Genomic DNA, 15,370 nt, shown 5'->3' on the forward strand with positions numbered 1-15,370 from the left:
CTTCAATCTACTTCAAGCTTTGGGAGACATTTGAGCGGGCAGAACTGCAGCTTCTTCAGTTTGAAGGGACAGAAGTGGCTATTCTCGAGGATTTAGCAGGCTGGAACTATGCTGTAAAATTTGTTGAGGTTTTCATATTTGTGAAAACTCAAACTATGTTTGTCTTGGCTTTTGCTGAACCAAATTTGTAACGAGAGGGATCTCGTTTTCAAAAGACTTATTTTCTAAATCTGAACTTTGGAATTCTGATCTAAAGCTGTTTTTCTCTTGGGATTCAAGTGAGCTTTTTCTCGTTTGTTTTTTTTGATTGATTGATGAATTGAGTGTCCTTTGTTTCTTTGCCTTCTTTCGCTTTTATAAGAGATCCTCCTAAGGAGGTCATTTTTAATCTTTAAACAATGGGCGGCAAAAAGATCTCTTATAATGTAAAGTAAGAAGGGTTTCTTAGATAGGTTCTGAGCAGTCACCTCCTAAAAACAGTCCCTTCCCTGGTTTTCTGGGTGGCAGCTTTCTAATTCAACCAACGCCACCGTCTGTGTGGGCTTTTTATGGCGGTTTTGGCTCTTTTTCTTTTGTATTTTCTGAGTGGTTCCCTGTTTCCCGTTCTAATTTAGAAAGTGTGATCCGTGAATTTCTTGGGAGATGGTGTATTGATTTGGAGCAAAATCTTGAACAAGGATGGGTTTTTGATCTTCAATTGGCAGTGTTTCAGAGACGTCCCTCTCACATTTTTAAATTTTAGTTGGAATTGCTGACTTTTCCAAAGCTGAGGCAATCACGTGGGTGTGTCTTTGATCCCTTGGTTTTGAATCTATCGAAAATTTACGGGCTGATCTTTGAAGTCCATTTCGAAAGTTTCCACATCTGGGCTTTCTTTGGGCTGAGGCTTTATTTCCAACGTTCTTGGTGTGAAGCCCAAACTGTTTGGATCTTATTTTTTTTGTTTTTCTCAAGTCTCTGGGCTGGGCAGGCAATTTTATCATGGGCCTGCCTTCTGGTCTTGGGCGTGCCGAATTTGGGCCCAAGCAGCTGTCCACGGTACCGATTGTATATCTCCGTATATACCCGTGCATAGTGTGTAATGTTGGGACCAATTGCTGTAGCTGGTGCTTGGATAAGAAAGTTCAAGGAGCATTATGTTGAATTACAATCCCTGAGGGAGAAGAAGGTTCATCAAGACCTGATGGAGATGGAGGTTCGTTTAGAGAGCTTGAGGAAACAAATTCCCCTAAAAATACAATTTGAAGAGTTACAATCGGTAGGGCTTCCTTATTATTCTTTTTTTATTTAATTTGTAATTGTATTTGTGGTTACTCTGAGTTCTTCTTTCTCAAGAGTATGGAGCAAATGGCTAGAGAGAATAAGGAGATGGAGGAGCTGGTAAAGGAGGCGGAGGAGCGGATAAAGGATATGATGAATGCGCAAGAGAAGGAGAAAGAGAATCCAATGGAGAAATGATAACTAATGTCTCTCTTTCCAATATTATGGTTTCCTAAACCCTAAACCCTAAACCTAGTGGGTTGTTTGTTTGCCCTAATTGTTTATTAATTAGATTTGGTGTGTACCAACTCGGATATGGAAATTTTATTAATTAGATTTGGTTCTATTGTTCCGTGCTTTTTTTTTTTTTTTTGTTTTTGTTTTTGTTTTTTTTTTGTGTTTTTTTTTTTTTTTTGTAAATTGTCTCTCACTTGGTTTTAAATATACCTTCACAGTATTTTTCTCTATAATTGACATCCGGGATAGCCGATTGCAATCTAAACCAATCCTCTTCTTCAACTCTTCCACAAACTTAAAGGTTATTGCATATATAATTTGGAGCAATAAAAACCGTATCACAATGATTTGAGTGACAAAATACTAATCTCATAAAATAACGGTTATTGAAAAGATAATTCTATTATGATTAGTTTATAAGGTTACTTCAGTATAAAGGAAATAGAACTCTAGGAGTAAAGATGAACTGGTGCACGAACTGATTGAAATTTCCAAAAACCTAGCAGGCCAATCTTGATGCAAATTTGTAATATATATGACAATAAAATAAATATGTCGAAAAATAATCTTTAGAATCGCACTTGTAATGGCGTTGGAGAAGACTGCCCAATAAATCAACAGAGATTTTCTCTTACCCTTCAGCAATTACTGCGTATGTATTGTGAACGAAAATATTTTGCAAGCAATGTCTCACACTTTATTCCAACCTAAATATGCTAATTCATGCATCAATGTTCAAAGATGTGGAGACTCAAATTGTAATTATGCTCCCGCAAACTGATCAGGTTATATTTTTAACATTCTCAACAGTATTTGGGTGGGCAAGAAGTCCAAAAACTTGCCAGACTGAATCATTTTTGTCGGTCCTTCAAAGAAGAGGTCTGCTTCTCTATCCTCTTAAGGAATTGAATGAAAGTACAGTAAAATCTTGTATGTATGATCCGTAATAACACGAAAATATATCACAAGGTCGGTTAATGCTGTCCACGGCAGCACAGTCACCTAAGGATAACTGAATAGACGAGAGCTTCACAAGTTCATATCCAATGACAATGTGATTATGATTATAAAGCTTCTCCAGGATCTGCCAATAGCCAATGTGAAACAACATTAAAACATCATTTGGAGTTATTTATGCACTAAACAAGTACACCAAGTGACTAGTGAGGTATCCATGACTCCAAGGACGGGTCTAGGTATCCATAGTCCACCCCTCTTTGTTGAAATTAGCCTATCACCAAGTGACTCGTCATTTTTCTGATTTAATCTATTCAATACTTGATCTGTGCTTTTATATAGTCTAGTTGTCTCTTGCTTTTGTTGAATGCTTGTAGCTTGTGATTGTGTAATTGTAGATCTATAGGATTGCACTCCCTATATCTGTGTACTCCTATAAAAATTTAAAATTGTTAATCAAAAAATAGTTACTACCACTCATTTTCTTTGCATATAAAAAAAAACCTATAACCTATAGCCAATTAATCATGTAGCCATAAAAACATGATGTCTCATCTATGAATTTTATCCTCGCAGAAATCAGATAATTTCATACATCAGACATGAATTTTATTAGACTAGTGATGTATGAATTTTATCCTCTCATAGGAATTTAATTTTTTTTAATTAAAATAGTATAGCCCCACGGCTATACCGTTTAAATATAATGTATTTAAAGAGTACGCTGCCCGGCTATCCTTTGGTTTTTTTAAAAAAGAAAATAGTATAGCCGATTGGATATACTTATTTTGACACATGGGCACCTAATCGCTGGGTCCCTTTTTATTTATTTATAAATAGTATAGCCGCTAGGCTTTACTAAGTTTTCCCCTCATTTTAAAAAAATCATACAGTCGCGCGGCTAGACCTATTTTCTCATCGCTAGACGGGGTTTTTTTTGGTTTTTATAAATAGTATAGCCGTGCGGCCGTACTCGATTTTTTCTTTTAAAAAAATAGTACAGTTGCACGGGCTATACTCGGTTTTATTCATGTTTCTTAAAAAAGAAAAAAAAAAATTTGAGGCACGGCTATACACTACATATACTGAGATACTTTTTTTCATACCTTTTTTTCCTCGATTTTCGTTTATCAATAAGAGTAGTTTATCGCATTATCTATTACTTTTAGACCATTACTCGAGTCTCTATTAATTTACTGTGAAATTTCCGTACAAAAAAAGAAGAAAAAGAAAAGATTGAACTCTCAAATTGATTTGCTGTGAAATTTCTCTTTTTAATAGTATAGCCACATGGCTTTACCTTTTAAATATAATGTATTTAAAGAATATAGCTGTGCGGCAATACTTTGATTTTATTTTAATGAGGTGGCATATGCAGAAAAGAATTCAAGCAGATCATAGCATAGAGAATTTAACCAGAGAATCTGAATCCATATAGGAGACATTCACTTTTATTTGAGGAAAATCATACGTATTTTTCAGCTTCCCTCCACTATCTAATACAGAAGCGCACATGAATTGTACATTTCAAATTTATGTTACTCATAGCTTGAAAGAAAGCTAATTAAGATGATTCTTTTATTTGATAATCAGGCATAATAATATATTCTTGTAGCTAGCTAGAATATTCGTCTTCTTATGGTGGAGTGGTGATACCTGCACCAAAAAAAAAAAAAAAAAAAAAAAAACCTAAGTAATCAGATCAGCTACACACAAATAAAGAAATTACTATTTATATTTAATTAGTGCTGATCTTGTTTTTGTCGACATTAATCAATTCGTGTTAAAGATTAATTAATCAATTCGTGTTAAATAATTTAAAATAATTAATTGCAAGTATGGAAAAATCTTGTATGTATGATCCGTAATAACCCGAAAATATATCACAAGATTGGTAATGAGACGTGATTTAGTTTCCTGTTTTATTCGTATTTATTTCATTGATTTGCTGTATGTATTCCATGTCTCTCAAGGACTTGATTCTTGCCTAAAATAGGAAATCCTTTGTATAGACACCAAGTAAAGCATTGTATATAATTATCACACGATTGTTCAATGAAAATCATCGAAAATATTCAAAACCTTTCAATCAGTTTATGCTGTCCACGGTACCAATTGTATATCTCCGTATATACCCGTGCATAATGTGTAATGTTGGGATCAATTGCTGCAGCTGGTGCTTGGATAAGAAAGTTCAAGGAGCATTATGTTGAATTCCAATCCCTGAGGGAGAAGGTTCATCAAGACCTGATGGAGATAGAGGTTCTTTTAGAGAGCTTGAGTAAACAAATTCCCGGAAAAATACAAATTGAAGCGGTGAAATCGGTAGGGCTTCCCTATTATTCTTTTGCTATTTAATTTGTAATTGTATTTGTGGTGACTCTGAGTTCTTCTTTCTCAAGAGTATGAAGGAAAGGGCTGAAGAGCATAAGCAGCTAGATAAGCGTCTGGATAGAGCGAAGGAGCAGCTAGAGGAGCTAAAGGATCCGATGAATGAGCAGGAGAAGGAGAAGGAGAAGGAGAAGGAGAATCCAATGGAGAAATGATAACTAATGCCTCTCTTTCCAATATTATGCTTTCCTACACCCTAAACCCTAAACCCCAAACTTAGTGGGTTGTTTGTTTGCCCTAATTGTTTATTAATTATATTTGGTGTGTACCGACTCGGATATGGAAATTTTATTAATTAGATTTGGTTCTATTGTTGCGATTACGTGCTTTTGTTGTTTTTTTTTCCAAGCAATGTCCCACACTTTATTCCAAACCTAAATATGCTAATTCATGCATCAATGTTCAAAGATGTGGAGACTCAAATTGTAATTATGCTCCCGCAAACTGATCAGTTTTATATTTTTAAAATTCTCAACAGTATTTGGGTGGGCAAGAAGTCCAAAAACTTGCCAGACTGAATCATTTTTGTTGGTCCTTCAAAGAAAGAGGTCTGCTTCTCTCTCCTCTTAAGGAATTGAATGAAAGTATGGGAAATCTTGTATGTATGATCCATAATAACACGAAAATATATCACAAGGTCGGTTTATGCTGTCCACGGCAGCACACTCACCCAAGGATAACTGAATAGACGAGAGCTTCACAAGTTCATATCCAATGACAATGTGATTAGGATTATAAAGCTTCTCCAGGATCTACCAATTGTCAATGTGAAACAACATTAAAACATCATTTGGAGTTATTTATGTACTAAACAAGAACACCAAGTGACTAGTGAGGTATCCATGTCTCATTTATGAATTTTATCCTCGCAGAAATTAGATCCAATCAACACAAATGTAAAAAGTTCAGAATGAAGTGACTTATGCACAACAAGAGTTTTACCTCGATTGATGCTTTACAGTGTTCCATTGCAGGTTGCAACTCTCTGACAGAACAAAATGCCTGAGCAAGATTGTCTTCCGTCAGCAAAGATCAAATCATTTTAAGTCAAGTGTGATCCATTCAGTGTCATATGTGCCCTACGTTGTTCAATAACAGCAACTTATTAGATATTGGCGTCTAGTACTTATAAATTGCACATTCAAATTAATCAAATAATGACAAAGTATTTCCCAAATAATAACAAAGTGTAGTGATGAATGATCATAATAATTTCGCTGACGATAAATTCTATCGTACAAAAGTGAAAGGTGGTCACAAACGCACTTCTGCAATGCTCCTATTAAATGCATGGAAAATTGATCTCAGCACCCCAAGAGAACTTAACGCATCCACCAGTATGATTGTTGAAGATACATCTTTTGAGACTATTGCATCCTGTAATGTGTCAAGTATTGAACACAAGACTTACAGCGTGCAGATGAACATAGGAAATAGGTGCCCACTAAATTTGGAAAGATCAGAACCAGTTTTCAGACTGTTATACCTTCTGATACTAATCCATGCTTTATTTGCAGATGCCGAGGAAGATTCCAGATCGCGATAAGAACAACATTTTAAACAGAGGCCTGGATTTATATGAAAAACGCTATTGATTTGCATATGATGAGCCACTCTATCGATGTCTTCAGCCTGTGCGAACATCAAGTGAATGATTACATGAATATAAATCTAAAGCGAGTCGGGAGAATTTGTACTTTCTAGGGAACATACAATACCTGAGGATGAGTCTCCATGTTGCCAGCGGTAATGATGTTGGGTAAGAGTTCAAGTTTCCCTTTTTCACAGTCAACAAGAGAGCTCTGCAAGACTATGCCAGAACAATTCGGTTTGACACAGTGAAAAGCATTTAGGACTAGGTCAGAAAAGTTTATTTTTAAACAACCACTGCACTGACAACGAAATGAGTATTCATCTTCCAGAAACTTGACTCGGTCCTTACAGTCCCACTGCGCAACCTGTAGAAACAAAACATAGCTTTTACAGTCCCACGTTGGTATTTCAAAATGTGGAAAGGGCTCTCTACATTCTGTAGATACTATAGCTGCATGAACATCATAATCTTATTCATACTACCAAACTATAGCTGCAATCCACTTTTGTTTGTCTGAATTGAACCTAGTGAAAAATGAAAATGTTAGAAAATTTGTTTACTAATGTGACTTATAAGTCCCCTGCAGAAAGATGAAAAGTGAAGATGAACCTGGTGCCTGCAAATTAGACGATCATGACTTTATCATAGAGGGAACATGCTGGACTTTGTGGTGGTCTTCTCCTTGCAGCCTATGTAGGAATCTTCTCGGCATCCCTTTGAACACCAACTCACTCAGAGTAGTTATGTACTTTTATCTCTTCAGGGAGCATCCTGAGCTGCTTGCAGTCGGTAATCCGCAAACTTCTAAGCTTTGGCATTGCACTTTCTTCAACTTCTAACTCCTCCAAAAATTCTAAGAGTTCAAGCTCTAGAAATTCAAGTTGAGGAAAACCATTGGCAGAAAATTTCAGTTTCTTTCCATCGTAAGAAGAAGTTTTTAGGCTTAGAACAAATAGATAAGACAGCTTCTCAAGTATCTCCAAAGGATCAGAGACAAGACAGAACTGATGCAAGATTAATTGGTTGAGATATGGTGGGAATTCATGCGGGTTAGGTAGGTTTCCTATCACTCCGCTCAGATGCAACTTTATGACACAGCGAAGAGATGAAAGTTCAGGGAGTGATGGAAACACAGTATCAGCAGATATCTGCCAATCCAGTGTTCCATGACAGAACTAGACACATTGAAATCGATTGTCATTTTATCAGGGATAAAATTCTGGATAGAACAGTGGTTACAAGATATATTTCATCCCAACAAGTAGCAGATGTGTTTACGAAGGCCTTGGGAAAAGAAGATTTTTCGGCTATGGTGTACAAGTTGGGAGTTCACAATATTCACTCTCCAACTTGAGGGGAAGTGTTGAGAAGTCAACTAAATCCCAATATATTTGGGATTGAGTGATTAGCCAAATTATATGTAATTGATTGTACATGATTTGCTTTCCTTTATTAGTCTCTTGATTGTAGGAAACTTGGGTATAGATACCCTTGATACTGTAAAGAGAAAATAATCCAGTAATCAAATATTCTTCCTTTGATTACAATTTTACATGGTATCAGAGCAGGAGAAAACCGAGCTCCTGTTTTTTCTCTTTACCGTAAAAAATCCCAGCTTCCTCCTTCTTTGTTTTCGTTAGCTCTCTACCATGGCTAATGACAAAGAAGTTGAAACTTCTTCCAAGTATGGAAACAAGTCTGAAGTTTCCAACCCTTTTTTCATTCATCACTCTGACCATCCTAGCATGGTTCTTGTATCCAAACTGTTGAATGGAGACAACTATGGGATATGGTGTCGTTCCATGCGAATCTCCTTGAGTGCCAAAAACAAACTTGGTTTTGTTGATGGCACTGTCAAGAAGCCTTCAAAGAAAACCGATCCTGATGAGTCTCTCTTTGGCAACGTTGCAATGATATGATCCTATCTTGGATCTTGAATTCCCTTGATCAAGACATAGCTGATAGCGTTATCTACTCTGACACTGCTCAGGATATATGGGAAGATTTGAAGGAGTGTTTCTCTCAAAGCAACGTTCCTCGAATTTTCCAGATCCAACGTGACATTGCTTCCCTTACTCAAGATCAAATGTCGGTGCTTATTACACAAGACTTAAGGGGCTATGGGATGAGTTGGCATCATACAGTGATGTGCCGACTTGTATCTGTTGTTGAAGGAAAATTGTGATCTTCCTAATATAATTTCACCACCACTAATTAAATAATGGGGTTTTATTATTTTAGGTTCGACCCATTCGAGAAGCAAGTCTCTTAATTACAATCCCTCGCTTCAAGGGAAAACCCGCTGATTCCATCATAAAGAAACAGAACGTGTGTGTTTGATTTTGCAGCTGCTCCCAAGTCCAACCTCAGGATGCCTACGTATCCCTTGCGGGAATCAAGCCACTCGTAGTTCAAAATTGATTTGGGAATTAATGGGTAAGTGTGGCCCACTAATTGAGAATTTGTGTCTTTGGGACAATTTGGAGATTTTCATAGATAGATGACCTATGGGAAAAATTGAAAATTAATGGGTAAGTGTGCCCACTAATTAAGAATTTGTGTTTAAGATATTTGAATTTAATCCCATTGGAATTTTCATGGTTAGATGACTCATGAGAAAAATTGGAAATTAATGGGTAAGTGTGGCCCATTAATTGAGAATTTGTATTTGAGAGATTTGAATTTCATCTCATTGAAATTTGCATGGATAGATGATCCATGGAAAAAGTTAGATGGTGTTGTATCATTTCTCTTATTGTCAATGTCCGAGAAAAATAATGAGCAATTTTAATTAACCCACTAATTTTCTAAAGTTGACATTATTTGCACTTGGGTCCAAATATGGCTACGAGGATTGTTGAATTAATCCATTAATCATATGATAGAAAATTTGGGCATCTGCAAATTTAATGGGCAAACATTTGGATCACACATTAAATGGGCTTTTGAGAGTTAATGTGCAATTATTTTTTGACAGCCCATGATCCTATTTTGGGCATTTGATGTTTGTTGTCAGTTAACCCATGAGCAAAGAGCCCAGAAAACTTTGATCCAGCCGGCGATTGAAACAACCTGATAGCTATCCAACTCTTTGTAGAGTTTGTTTCTTAGTAAAATCAGACCTTGCAGTCCCATCTTTATCTGGAATACTTGTGATTAGTCCGAATTAAGAGCAAACATTGTTACTGTTCAGTCTTTAAAAAAAAGTACACGAAGTCCCAATCGGTACAGAGCCTTTGCAAACAACGGGAGAAAACCAGAAGAAAAACTGCCGCAACACATCAAGAGGTTTCAGACTTTTTTTTGTCTTTTTCCTCTTTTTTCCTCTGCAACACCAAGTTTCTTGTGTCTTTGTTTTTCTTTTCTTCCAATCTCCAACAAAGTGGCGTCAGCCACCTCCTTCTTCTTTTTTTGCTTTGACTACTTTTTTTTTTTTTTTTTTATGACGGTAGCAAACCTCTTTTTTTTTTATTTATTTATTGTCATACATCATGATCTGTATTTTGGTTGTTTGCTAAGAAACCAACAAATGGGGCATTCAATGCATGGGCTGCCCCAACGTGGCCCTTCCCAAGTTCTGCTTCTTTTCCCTTTTTTTTTATACCCATGTTTTCTTTTGGCTGGCACCTTTCTCTCCTTTTAACCCAGCGACACCCACGAAGTGGCGTACAGCCACCTTCTTTCCTTTTTCTTTTTTTTTCCGGTGGCTGTCTTTTTTTGTTTGTTGTTGCTATATGCAACACCAAGCCCTCCTCCCGAAACGGGGCTGTTTTCCTACTTTAATTTTTTCCTGTCTGTTGTGATTGTGTGCCCAACAAGAGGATCATCCAAGAGAGTTCAGTTTATGAGTTTGACACTCAAAATGGATTTAGTTTATGGGGTTTGTACCCAAGCATGGAGGCTCGCTCCGCATAGCATGGAGATTTGCTCAGCAAAGTATGGAGATTAGCTCGGCAGAGCATTATCAATTTGTGGGTTGCCACCCAACATGAACTGCCATCCATTTGTTTGATTTGTGGGTTGCCACCCATAATGGATTGATAATCCATATAATTTAGTTTGTGGGTTTCATTCCCAAGCACGGAGACTTCAAGAGAGGAACTTTGTTGAAGATGCAAAAACATAAATGTGTTGAGACGAAGAGGCTCACCTTCTTGAATTGAAACTGGCAGTTTCATTGATTTGGAGCATTTGGTTTGCTCGGTTTCACAAGCTTTTTTTTCTCTCCAACCTCACGGCTGCCTCTCCTGCCTTTGTGGTCTTCCAGGCCTCCTCCCTTTTTTTCTTTTCTCTCCTCCTTTCCTGCAGCACCTCCCCCTTTTTTCCTTTTTAGTGCAGAATATTTATACTGAAAACTGAATAATCAGCTCCCCCAAAAATAGGAGCCACTAAACTCTCTTAAACGTTTTCATTGGTTTAGACCCTCACCTTTTTCCAAACTTCCCCCCCCCCCCCCCCCACCTATCCAATCCACGTTCCAATATTTTTGTGATTTTTTTTATTCCAACACCCGTGGTGCCATGAAAGATCACGCTGAACGTGATGAGAGGAATAGGGTGATGCAATTTCTCATGGGTCTGAATGATTCATATTCTGCAGCTCGTGGACAGATTCTTCTTATGCAGCCCCTACCATCCATACGCAACATCTATTCTTTAATTTCCCAAGAGGAGAAGCAACGACAACTGGGGACTCCCCATACTACCTTGGAACCTGCTGCAATGGCTATTTGCCAACACCAGGGACCTTCGAATTCTAATCGCAAGCCTCTTCACTGCACTCACTATGATCGGGATCATCACACAATTGATACCTGTTATAAACTTCATGGCTATCCTCCCGGGCATCGACTGCACAAATCCAACTAAAACAAGAAAGGCTCAAGTTCCTCTGCCAATCACGTGCAGAACAATCCCACTATGCAAGAATTGAAGTCTGCCATGCCCAACCTATCTGACAGTGATTATCAACAAATTCTTACCATGATGAATGATAAGAAAGAGCCACAAATAAACTCTGCAAGTTTGTCATATTATCCTTTACCTTTACACCGCTGGCTGATTGATAGTGGCCCAACAGATCATATTACATCCACCTCACATTCTTTTACGTCCACAAATAACAACCCTTCCATTCCACCAGTTGTATTGCCTAGCGGTGAAAAGGCTTCTATTATTTCCGTTGGGAATGCCTCTCTCAACTCAGCTATTTCTTTAAACAATGTCTTGTATGTGCCTAGCTTCAAAGTTAATTTGATGTCAGTAAGCAAACTTACACAAGGACTTCATTGTTCCATCTTTTTTTTTTTTTTTCCTAATTGGTGCATTTTGCAGGACTTGGCTACGAGGAAGACGATTGATCTGGGTAAACAGCAAGGAGGTCTTTACTACCTGGTTTCTTTGGCATCAGACAAGCCTTCCCTTCTCCAACCATCTTGCAACCATGCTCATGCCTCAACTCACCTCTGGCACAGTCGTTTAGGCCATCCATCATCTTCTCGTTTACAATTTTTAGCTAAGAATGTTTTAAATTTCCCTTTTTCAAATCATGCTTGCGAGGTTTGTCCCTTGACAAAGCAAACTCGATTACCTTTTAATTTAAGTTCTATTTCCTCTTCTAAACCATTCTCTCTTATTGATTGCGACATTTAGGGGCCACATAAAACTGCATCTTTTTCAGGGGCCCGTTATTTTCTATCTATTGTAGATGATTTTACTAGGTTCACATGGTTATTTCTCATGCAAAATAAATCTGAAACACAGAACCTGCTTAAATCATTTTTTGCCTTTGTCCAAACACAATTCCATACTCAAGTACAACAAATATGCATTGATAATAGAGGTGAATTTTCTTCCATTCGTTGTTTCTTTCATGAACATGGGGTCATCTATCAACATACTTGCGTCTACACACCACAATAAAATGGTGTTGTAGAGCTCAAGCACCGACATATCATAGAGATGGCTAGGGCTTTACGTTTTCAGGCAAATCTCCCTATTTCATTTTGGGGAGAGTGTGTTCTCACCGCCATTTAGTTGATTAATCGTCTACCCACTGCCCTTTTATCCAAGATATCCCCCCATATGAGAAGCTGTACCATAAACCTCCTTCTTATACCCACCTCCGCATTTTTAGTTGTTTAGCCTATGCCACCATTGTCCAACCTTCCCATAAATTTGATCCTAGAGCCAAGCGATGTGTTTTTCTCGGTTACCCTTTCGGTCAAAAGGCCTACAAATTATTTGATCTTACCACCAAATTTTTTTTTACCAGTCGCGATGTCGTTTTTCATGAGAGTCACTTTCCTTTCCAAACTCTACCTTCTTCCTCTCCCACGGAACCTCCACCTCCTATTTTACCTCTTCCTTTATCTGATTTGTCATCTCCTCCATGTATATCTCCTGACCTACACTTCCCACGTCCTCCATCTCCTTCTACCCCACCCGATCTCACGGCTTCTTTTGACACCGCTGCCCTTATTTTCCCTCCAACACCACTGTCGTACCAGCCCCATCACAACCTTCTTCTCCTTCTGCACCACCAGCCTCCATCCGCCACTCTCTTCGCCACAAGGTTAAACCAGCTCATCTCCAAGATTATGTTTGCTCACAGGTTACTTTACCCACGCTTGACCAATCGTCGGATCCTTGCCATGTCGCACAAAAGGTACTTGTTATCCCATTTCTAATTTTCTTTCTTATCACCGCTACTCACCATCACACTTTACTTTCATTGCCAATATTAGTCGGCCAGTGGAACCTAACACTTTTGCGGAGGCTGTTTTTGATCCACACTGGCAAGAGGCCATGCAATCTGAACTTGCAGCTTTGGAATCCAATCACACTTGGTCCCTCACTTCTCTTCCCCCAGGGAAGTAACCCATTGGATGCAAATGGGTCTATAAAATCAAGCATCGTTCCGATGGCACAATTGAGCGCTATAAGGCTCGTCTCGTGGCCAAAGGATACACTCAAACTGAAGGTCTTGACTACCATGACACATTTTCTCCTACTGCCAAGATGGTTTCTGTTCGGTGTGTTCTTGCTCTTACCGCTGCCCACAACTGGTCTTTCCATCAACTTGACGTCCACAATGCATTCCTCCATGGCGATTTACATGAGGAACTCTATATGTCACCTCCTCCTGGTCTTCGGCGACATGGGGAGCATTTGGTATGTCGCCTTCACAAATCCTTGTACGGATTGAAGCAAGCATCTCCCCGATGGTTTTCTAAGTTCACTGAAGCCATAAAGCTGCTGGTTTCACTCAGTCCAAAGTCGATTATTCGCTTTTTACCTGCAAAAATGGCAAGTCCTTCACCGCTCTTTTGATCTACGTTGATGACATCTTGATTACAGGAAATAATTTGCTTGCCATTGATGCTCTCAAGCGATTTCTTAATACTCGTTTTAAGAGCAAAGACCTTAGTGATCTTAAATATTTTTTAGGCATTGAGGTCTCACGTTCCAGGAAAGGTATTTCTATTTGTCAAAGGAAATATGCACTGGACATTATTAAAGATGGAGGGGCTTTGGGAGCACGTCCAGTAAACTTTCCCATGGAACAAAATTCCAAAATTTCTTATGATACAGGTAAGATACTTCATGATCCAGTAAAGTATAGACGATTGGTGGGACGTCTGATTTATCTCACCATAACAAGACCTGATATTACGTATTTAGTACATATACTCAGTAGATTCATGCATGAGCCTTGCAAGCCACACTTAGATGCCGCCATGAGAGTTTTGAGGTATCTGAAAAGTACACCAGGACAAGGACTCTTCTTTCCTGCTGGAAATGAGATGAAGTTGACGACATACTGTGACTCAGATTGGGCGGGATGTCCAACCACATGAAGGTTAACAAGTGGCTATTGCGTCTTTCTTGGAAATTCTTTGATCTTATGGAGAACAAAGAGACAAAAAACAGTATCTCTTTCTTCAGTAGAGGCTGAATATCGTGCAATGACAGGTTTTTGCTGTGAAATTACTTGGTTGCATTATCTATTGCAAGACCTACAACTCCCAGACCCAGGACCAACTACTTTACACTGTGATAACCAAGCTGCGCTGCACATATCTGCCAATCCAGTGTTCCATGACAGAACTAGACACATTGAAATCGATTGTCATTTTATCAGGGATAAAATTCTGGATAGAACAGTGGTTACAAGATATATTTCATCCCAACAACAAGTAGCAGACGTGTTTACGAAGGCCTTGGGAAAAGAAGATTTTTCAGCTATGGTGTGCAAGTTAGGAGTTCACAATATTCACTCTCCAACTTGAGGGGGAGTGTTGAGAAGTCAACTAAATCCCAATATATTTAGGATTGAGTGATTAGCCAAATTATATGTAAATGATTGTACATGATTTGCTTTCCTTTATTAGTCTCTTGATTGTATGAAACTTGGGTATAGATACCCTTGATACTGTAAAGAGAAAATAATCCAGTAATCAAATATTCTTCCTTTGATTACAATTTTACAGAGAAAGAGTATGTTGTTTTATTTTTAGCACGCTTCTTTGTCTTGAAGTGATTAAATAAGTGTTAAAAAGTTGGATAAAAGTTGTATCAAATCAGGTAATAATAACTTATCCACAACATGTTTTGTGATTAATATGCAACTACTAAGAGTTCCTCTTCCAATTTTCTTTCTGGATCAATACTTTATAAGGAATCTGCACAAGCAAACACTGTAAAAATGAAAACGAAATGGATGTCACTATTTTGCCTGCAAATTCTGAGTGGAGAGAAGTTCAAATAATTCACACACGCACACTCTGTGTGTGTCTCTGCAGAATCTTTACAGGGCTGGTTCTGCTTTGTTCCTTTCTATCTTCTCCTTTTACAAAAGACCAAAACCCATGCAAATGCGTCTCTCTCTCTCTCTCTCTCTCTCTCTCTCTCTCTCTCTCTCTCTCTCTCC

This window comes from Prunus persica, chromosome G1, assembly GCF_000346465.2.
Source record: "Prunus persica cultivar Lovell chromosome G1, Prunus_persica_NCBIv2, whole genome shotgun sequence".
In the NCBI taxonomy this organism is placed as follows: domain Eukaryota; kingdom Viridiplantae; phylum Streptophyta; class Magnoliopsida; order Rosales; family Rosaceae; genus Prunus; species Prunus persica.